The 9605-nt window shown below is 42.5% G+C and overlaps 1 long non-coding RNA gene across 1 annotated transcript; it reads right to left on the bottom strand.

The window, feature by feature from the left end:
- Window positions 1-8249: 8249 nt before the first annotated feature.
- Window positions 8250-9327, bottom strand: LOC135392989 (uncharacterized). Its single transcript, XR_010422359.1, has 2 exons — window positions 8947-9327; window positions 8250-8872 (listed from the first exon to the last, which is right to left on the bottom strand). It is a non-coding gene; the product is annotated as an uncharacterized LOC135392989 (long non-coding RNA).
- Between the last annotated feature and the right edge of the window lie 278 nt (window positions 9328-9605).

Genomic DNA, 9605 nt, shown 5'->3' on the forward strand with positions numbered 1-9605 from the left:
GATTGAGTATCGTTGCTACCAATTAATAATTTGGACTGTCTCTGCATGTTCAATAACAATATCGCATCGCTACAAACTTAGTCGACTTGACAACCACTTTGACAAAATATTTCCATTTCAAGGAAAGGATGGGAAAAGATAGTGATCCCCGCGAGTGATATCGACATCTATTTGCGCTGCACAATAAAATATATCGCCTTTGAACTCTCTTAACTGACCTCTAGAGCGCCCCGTTTGCTAGACGAAGTAATATAGCCCCTAACCCTTTGAGTGGTAAAGCATGCGCGGTGCTATGGTGACATAGATAGAGACATAAAGTCTCCCGGCTTTGAGAAAAAGAGTGAAAACCGAGATGAAAACAGTGCATATTTTCTACGTCTTGGATACATTCATCAAGGTTCGTAGTGTTTGTTAGAATGAAAATTGTATATTAGTCGATTTTATGATGGTTCAATGATAGATTATCTTCCTCTGTTGTTGTTTTCGTGTTGCCGCGTGTTCCACTGTTCTTCAGCGTTAAGTCTGTGCTATAGTGTTAAGTCTGTGCTATTTCGCCTTTTGATAGATTGATTAGCTATTGTTTGTCTATGTGTTGGATGGTGCACAGGTTTGGCTCTCTATTAATTGTAGCTGTTGATTGTGTTGTTTCTCGTTATTTCCTTACGTCTATGCTGTTCACTTAATAAGAAATGGATTAATTAAAAGTTGAGTAATGTTGGAATATGAAATTGAGATTTCCTATTGCGCTCGAAATGTTATGACAAATATTCACGCTATTGCAATGATGGTTCTCACGTATAGGAATATTAGACTTTTTATAATACAACTTGTAAGTTGATTGTCATCATATTGATTAAGAATATCTTCTTTGTAGTGGTATAGATTTTATTTCCTCTTGTGTTCTTGTTGTTGGTGTTCCGTGGTCTTCCATACATCTATCGGCACCCGTCTTCAACAAATCAGGGCAGATATCATCAGATCTGGTTGTTGGCTAGGAGCGTGCTATGTGGTGTTCATTTTTAACATGTCTATTTTCTGATGAGTTTGATTTTTTCTTCTGATTTTCTGAATGGTAGATTACTCTGTTGTTTTGATTAGGAGTATCTTCTTTGTAGTGGTATAGATTGAATTTCCTCTTGTGTTCGTGTCATTCTTTGTCGTTCGTGTTCCGTGGTCTTCCATACATCTATTGGCACTCGTCTTTAACAAATCAGGGCAGATATCATTAGTTCTGTTTGTTGGCTAGGAGCGTGCTATGTGGTGAAGTTCATTTTTAACACGTCTATGTTCTGATGTGTTTGATTTTTTCTTCTGATTTTCTGAATGATAGATTACTCTGTTGTTTTGATTAGGAATATCTTCTTTGTAGTGGTATAGATTTTATTTCCTCTTGTGTTCGTGTGATTCGTGTTCCGTGGTCTTCCATACATCTATTGGCACCCGTCTTCAACAAATCAGGGCAGATAGCATTAGTTTTGTTTGTTGGCTAGGAGCGTGCTATGTGGTGAAGTTCATTTTTAACATATCTATTTTCTGATGAGTTTGATTTTTCTTCTGATTTTCTGAAATGATAGATAGACTATGTTGTTTTGATTAAGAATAACTTCTTTGTAGTGGTATCGATTTTATTTCCTCTTGTGTTCGTGTTCCATAGTCTTCGAGGGTTTCTGCTGTTCACATTTAATTACATACAACTATCAGAACTTCCCACTATTGCACTGATGGTTCCCACGTATAGGAATATTAGACTTTTTATAACACAACTTATAATTTTGTTGATAATCATATTGATTAAGAATACCTTCTTTGATTAAATGTGGTGATCGTTTCTCGTTTTCATATGGTGTAGCTATTATTTCCCTACATGTTGGATGATTGGTTCTATATTAATGCTATGTGTTGTTCGTGTTGATTCGAATTATTGCCTTATGTCTGCGCTATTCACTTCAATAGAAATTGATTAATTAACTTTGTGTCATATTGGAATATTAAATTTAGCTTCCATATTGTGCTCGAAATTACTTACATCTATCAGGTTCTCACATCTCAGACTTTTTATAATAAAACTTGTAATTTTGATTGTAATCGTAATGATTAAGAACATCTTCTTTGATTAAATGTGAAAAATATTGTGTTTGATCTGTGATATATATTCAACGCTATTGTATCGTACCTGTAATAAGTATATTCTTTGTTACGTGTATTGTGTTCCTTCTACTTCAGATTTTTTTTTAAGTTTTAAGTTTTTCCCATTCACGCAGAGCCATAACATAATTTCTGACATTAATGACTTTAATAAAGATATTTTCACTTGTACTTTTGTGTATGGCTATCTTTTGCATGTAAACAGCCTACTGCACACCTGTTGTAGTTGAAAAAAAATTATGATTGAAGTCGGCACAGATTGAAAAATGACGAAAGAAGTCGACCCAGGCTGAAAAATGTGAGCTGCAAAGCGCGCACGCAGCTCTCCGGCCACGCGCCATCCACCGGTTAGCGCCTCCACCCGAGCACCGCCCGCCGGGTGCGAGAGAAAATACGCTACCCAAGTCGGCGAAGGCTCAAAAATGTCGAAAGAAGTCGGCCCAGGCTGAAAAATGTGAGAGGGTAAGGGCGCACGCAGCCCTGCCCCCGCCGATAAGCACGTGGACAACCCTCCACACACGCGCCGCGCGGGGAAAAATACGCGCAGGGCTCAGGGCAGGGCCCAGGGGTCCATGTCTGAGTTTCGCCTTGTTCGAGTCTCGACATGACCTATTACTACTGGGGCTAACAAAGGTCTCTCAGTCCGTGTGGCTCGAATGCTATCATAGATTTCAGGATTGCGTGAATGGGTTAATTCTCATCTGCGTGACTCTGAACCTTGCCGCCGCTTACGGCACAAAGAGAGTAAAAAAAGAAAATAGAAGTTACCGAATCTAGTCCGTCAACTCAGGTGGTGCACCGTTGATAAAAGTACACTTCGTTTAGCATGATCTGAGAAACCATACTTCAACAGAATATTTATGTAATATGTCGAACATACGTATCCGTTCTTTTCTCTTCCCCCAGCTACTTTCATGTTTGCATGTGACTTCCTCAGCGGAGCCTGAAACCCCTTAGGTGAGACAGCACGATCATGATCCAGCATGATCATTGTAACCCACTATTCAGAGCAGACAAATGCTGTGCACCCCCTTTCCAGATTCCTCTTTAATGCAGTGTCTTGCCTACCATTCGGGCTCTGTATATTGTTCACAAGTTTTTTTTATACCTTTTTGTCATTTCATTTACACTTTGCATTATCACGTCCACAAACATGATATTGAGGGGGCATTTCCTTGTTTACACTTCTTATCTTTTAATCATTGCTCAGTTAGATTACATCATTTGCATTCACCGGAACTGGAGTTGTATACTGTGTTATTTTCTTGTCTGAAATCAGGGCAGCCCATGTGTATGGCAGCTGAAGTCTTTCACCAGCGTAACATGCTAGGACAACTCCAGCACGTGCTCTGCAGGTCACCTCTAAATATAAGGAACCTACCTTTGATGCACTATGTCCTCATGAGATTTTGTTCCTGCTACAACTCTGCGCTTTGTTTCACATTACCAAAAATAACCCTACCAACCATTATCATACCGGTGTACTGCTGCGTTCAACCAGTTCGACTTGCTCTGGGCATCCTGCAAGGCCGTGCAGCTACTTCAGCCCTTATTTGCTGGTAACACTGGTGCCAATACAGTTGTTAGATGAGGTGTGACAATGTAAAATAGAACATATCCTGTGTTCTATTAAAAATAAAAATTATGCATGTATAGCATATAATGGTATATGTAGATGTTAGGTCTTAGTTATTGTGCTATTTGAGCTAAATGTCGACATTTCAGCTGTTTGAGCCTGATGCCCTCGTCCTTGACGCACATACAAGTGTGCCCACACCCTCGGAGGAGCCTGCATAGCGAGGACTCTGTCCCAGTGGAAAATGGAACAGTTCTTTCACAAAGATAGCAGATTTCCGCCAGAAGACCAACAAGCAGTTTACTTGAAATAGTACCAAATACTTGTCGTTTTTCTAATTGCAAAATACAATCAACCCTCGATTTATGAACACCCTCGGTTCCCTGAAAAATTGTTCATAAATCGAGGGATTCATAAATCGAAAAATCCCTGAAGTGAGTACTATCGAGAAAATGGAACAGTATTTCCGAGGTGGGATTGTGTTTATAATGTAATATATTGTGTAATTTCGCTTTCGACCACACCTTCTGCTGTATCAATCTCACAAAGAACATACTTTAGCACATTCACACTCTGTTTATTATGCAATACTAAATTGTTTAATTTTACTTTGGACCTTCCGCTGTGTCAATCTTGGAAAGAAGAGATGTCAGCACATTCGCACTCGACTGGTCTCGGATTTCCTCAGGGATTTTTAACATCCGTTTACGTATTAAAATCTCCGGGTGACAGCGGTCACCTTATTCGGATTTCGAAGGGTTAAGAACCGAGGGTGCAATACCTAGAAAACGTTTTGTCCATTCAGGCGTGATTCATAAGACCACGGAATAATCCCTTTGAAGGTTTCTGTTGACCTCGGAACGATCCGTTCATAAATTGAGGGCAAAAACGGTGGGCAACTCCTAGTTGGTTCCCAGAAATTCCATTCATTATTCGGATATCGAGATTCATAAAACGAGGGAGGAATGCATGTAAAAAGTTTGGTTCCTCGTGCTCGTGTTCATAAGACGAGGGAATTCATAAATCGAAGGTTCATAAATCGAGGGTTGACTGTATTGGGCATGCTACGTCAGTACTGGGTTTTTTTTTTTTTGCTTCTTTCCAGTTACCTCAAGTGGTGACTTCGTTTATTACGATTAGATTACGTAACTCAATAATATAAGAATGCATGAAGCAGGCGAACTGGTGTCGTGAGATTGTGTCCCGCAGTCTTAGGGATGTATTACACAGTATTAGAAACCTGATTGAACAATAAATTTGTTAAACGACAAACACTTATCAGATGTGCAGTGACGATGTGCAGAATACTCTTACACAATACGCTACAGCTGCGTGTTGTAGGCATGGTGGTTAGCAATGCTAAATGTTAAGATTTACGACGTGCTCAACATTGAATACAGAATACGTGACGTGCTCATAAATAAATTCTTGTATGAAACATAATCTTAGGCAAACAAGAAGTCCTTCGACGGAAGGAAATACAGCCATCTGTAGAACAATAAATGCAGAGTAAATCAAAATCGCCTGAAGGCGCGAAGCTGCTTTGAATAATAATAGTAATGATGACGAAGAACACGAGTTGAAACGAAGTAAAACCAAACATTAGACCACCCAGTCTTTTACGATAATTTGTGTAAACGAATCCAGCAACAAAGGGGGCATCTTCCAAATATCACAGTCGCACTTCACAACGCACTTCCTTTGTTGTCAGATTGCCAACACGTAAACGTAACTGCAACTTACGTAAATATAACTAAAACGCCAAGCAACCACCGGACACTTTCCATTGGTGACGGCGATACAACCAATACACGTTGCGGTGAATCGCTAGAGGCCCACATAACTCGTCAGCAAACATATCAAAACCACGGAGGTACTCGAGTTCCTCGTTGTGAACGGCCGCAGAGCAGAGGACGAATATATTCGATGAAAAAGTACAGCTCACATGTCATACTTGCCAGCTCAACTGTAGCAAACGATTCACACTCAAAAAGTTGTTCATTATAGCGTGCTATCCGAACGCCTCCAACAAAGAAAATGTAATGCTTCAACTTCAACCCTCAGACGCGACCAGAGACCTTGTGACCTTCTATGTGCGACTGGACGGCGCCAGCTACAGCGGGCTCGCAGCATTACTTGCCATTGCGCAACACCGGTGACGTAACGGGGAAGAGAAGTGTGGTCCGTACAGTTACACCATCGACGGGAGAATGTGCGCGGGAGAGGAGGAACGCGGAGGAGACATTTCGAGCGCGCGCTCCTCACAGAGTGGAGCGATTTCATCCGGAAAAATTTGTGGCATATCAGTTTCTCGGCGGGAATAACAGTTTCCAGGGGAAAAAATATGGGGGTTCGGGAAATTTCATAGTCCCTTTAATTCTAACTTGCCAAACATTTATCGTAAACTTGGCCCAAACGCGCTCTGTCCTCTGACTTACGATGTAACCTGATTTGTTGTTGTTCCATATGCCCTCCGGGAAGCTAGATGGACCCTTCCCATATAACACCAGACAAAGCAAGGGCAGAAATGCCGTCTGTATGTGTCAGAAGGACGCGCAGAACGGACTACGCTTTTTCACGGTTGGGTCAAGATCGAGGCGCCCCAATGCTCACGAAAAGAAAATCCTGTGAAAACAACTTTATATCCTGCATACAAACTCATAAAGAAATGAATACAATTTTGTTAGTGAAATCTAAGAGGGTCGAGCTGCTGGTTTCGACTGGAACGGATCAGGAGCAGAAAAGACAATATTCACACCATAACGTGTTCCCATTTTTTTTAATTAAGGGAAACTTTATGTAAGTAGGTGATTGAGATCGTAATTGTGCCCTTACCGCACTTAAGCTCCCGTATTAACGCTTCCGCTACAGACGCTAATATATAACCTGGGTAGCCCCCTCCTTGAAGCCCGCCAACCTGCTACTCGAAATTGGTCTCTACGCAATGCTCACACGATTTACTAAGAGCGGCTTTCATGGCAGACTTGATTGTGGCTCTTCTTATTACTTTTGAATGGCCGGATGTAAAGGGTAGCAGACTTTTCTTGAACCCTGGTTAAATTTTCAACGGTCCTAGGAACAGCAATTCTTCCAAGTGCGGAAGCTTGATACCTGTAGTACAGCTTTTGAAAACATCCAAGGTTGCACCAGCACCCTCCCATTCTTCCTCCTGGTAAAAAAACAAACAAAAAGAAAACAAAAAATCATCCATATAACGGTAGACATAACACTTGCGCTTTGACATCAACTCTGAATGAATCCGGGCGTCACATTCCCCTAAAAAGAATTCACACATGACCGAGGACACAATTGAGCCAATGGGGGTGCCACCTCGTTGGATAAAGTACTGCACATCTTGTTTAATAACAGCGGCAGCAAGGTAGGTGACAGTAGCTCCAAAAAATTGGGCACCGATACCACACAGCTGCTCTGGAACGGACCTGCGCAGAATCCTCAATAAGGGGTCTTCACTGATAGCAGTAGGGCATGTTGAGGCACATAATAAAAAATGTCCTCTACGTCGATAGGTACACTCTTAGAAATAGGTCTTCTATCGTGCCTTCTACAGACAGCCGAAATACGGTAATTTTGGGGTTTCTACGTAGAGACGACGCGAAAGCGCGTGGAATGACGTCGCATCACATGGTTTCCCTCGTGGAAGCCACAAAAGTGGCGTCTGTTTTATGCTTCACAGTTTCCTCCTTTCCCGGTCGTTTCCCCCTCCCCACGTGCTCCTGCTTCCCCTCTCCACCGGCGCAGTCGAAGGCAGACTTCCCAAATTCAACAGAATTTTCAACAGAATTATTTCGGCAAAGTCGTGAAGTTGTGGCAGTGATACAGTGAATATTGACTAGACTTGCAAACTATGCAAAATACCCTATGCGAAATACCCTGTGAAATGACTCAGAGAAAATAAAAATGAATAAGAACTACTACACATAGTCAAAATATCACAGATTGCACGAAACGGCGCGGCTCAACGCCGCTGCTGCGAAACTATTTGCAAGCTTAAAACTCGCTGCGAAACGAGTTTCGTTGGGATGCAGACCTGTTGTTGCTCAGGGCATATGATCACCACATTATAGCGGCTCTCCATCTCTTTGTGGGGGCTGTTGATATGGCAGTTGTCACCCGTTGTGCAGCGTTTCCTCCATGCTTCCCATCCTGGCCTCGAATCGGAATTCTGCTTCAAGGCATAACTGTGACAAAGCAAACGACGACAAAGAAGCATTACAAAGTGGATAGGAACAACATTAAAGGAGCATGGAAATCATTTGGAACATATATTTTTTCACCGCTTGATATGAACATACTACCTTCATAAACTGTTACGGAAAATATTTCCTTCGAAAAGCGCGAATTTCCTGAGAAAATTAGTTTGGAAGAATGCGCTCCGCGGCGACAGTCTCCCCCAAGCCGAGTCTGGCGTGTGGTGACGTCAGGCGTCCGAGCACTTCATTGGCTGCCGGAAGCGTCCGCTCCCCGCCAGAATCGTCTGCTAGCTCAGGAATCGTGGCAACTTACCGACTGAGACGCTGTTGCTATTTATTTGCGTTTGACATTCACTTGCGTTCTTACATGATTTGTCTCGTAAGTTTTGCATAAAACAAGACTGCGGGCAGTGTAAAAGGTGTAGCCAGGCCTCTGTGTTGCAGTGACGGCCCGGGTTGAGGTGGATCGTACGCGGTTGTGATTTCTGTTCCGATTGTGCTGAGGTGTCGTTCATTAGTGAACAGTATTGTGCCTGTGTGTGCAGCATATATATATGTGATACGACTAAATACGTTCCTGTCAGTTGGAGATTTATTCCATGTGCCAGTGTTGTATTCTGCGTATGACCATTCAAAAAAGAAAATGATTATTTGACCATGTATTTTGGGGTTTCCCACAGATCGCTAGCAGATGAACTTTACTAACTTTATTTTGGTATTCATGTTGTAGTGTTTGTGGAGACGTTACGCTCCTGGTATCACTAAGATATGGTAAGCGCAATGTTACACAGCTATGCGTTCATCGGTCCGCTCTTTCGCCTCAGAGATGCCAGTGTCCATGCGGTTCAGAGCCCATAGTGTTGACCACAACACGGAGAAGTCATGATGGTCGGCAACATCTTCAAGTGAAAACACTGGTCACTGCGCCGCGTCTTCATGACTATGCATTTGTAAACAAGAAGAAGCACTATATTTCAATCCGAATGTTCGTTCACACTTAGCAGCATCACTTACCAGCCTCCGGTACATTCGTGTGGCGAAATCGAAGCTCGAGGAACTTAGCCTCCAACTCCATAAAACGTTTCGTCGAGAAGAGCAGACGTGTAGCCTAAAGAGTGTTCAATTCATCACCTGTCCTTCGCACGGCGTCCGATGAGCAACAACGCTTCCTTCCCGGTCGGCTTGCCAGCGCGCGCCGGAGAAATCGCAAAAAATAAAGAAAAAGACGGCGCGGTCACATGACGTCAGCGGCTGACAGCCGAGTGAGGGGGCATTTCTGCCGCGAGATTCAAAGCTCCCTCGCGCTCCAGGATTGCGCGCTACGCTCAAACTTTTTGTGCGAATATGTATCACAGGGCTCAGAATCATAATTTCTACTTCTCCCGTCATATTTTATTCCGATCATTTCCATGCTCCTTTAAGTGTGATAACGGTCACAATCGACAATAGTGAAAGGGTACAAACTATAGCTTATACTCAAACGATGATAGGTGAGGCGGCGAGGAGAGAAAATGGTACATTGGTACCACAGCAGTACGAAGTATGTAGGAGGAGAGGTCAGAGAGGTATCTCACTGAATGCTGCGGAGATCAACATGCCAGTCAGGCCAAGCTATCACGTGGCAAAAGAATAACTACAATCAACTCATAATCGCATGCAATGCGAACAACGCG

This window comes from Ornithodoros turicata, chromosome 4 (assembly GCF_037126465.1).
Source record: "Ornithodoros turicata isolate Travis chromosome 4, ASM3712646v1, whole genome shotgun sequence".
Classification (NCBI taxonomy): Eukaryota; Metazoa; Arthropoda; class Arachnida; order Ixodida; family Argasidae; genus Ornithodoros; species Ornithodoros turicata.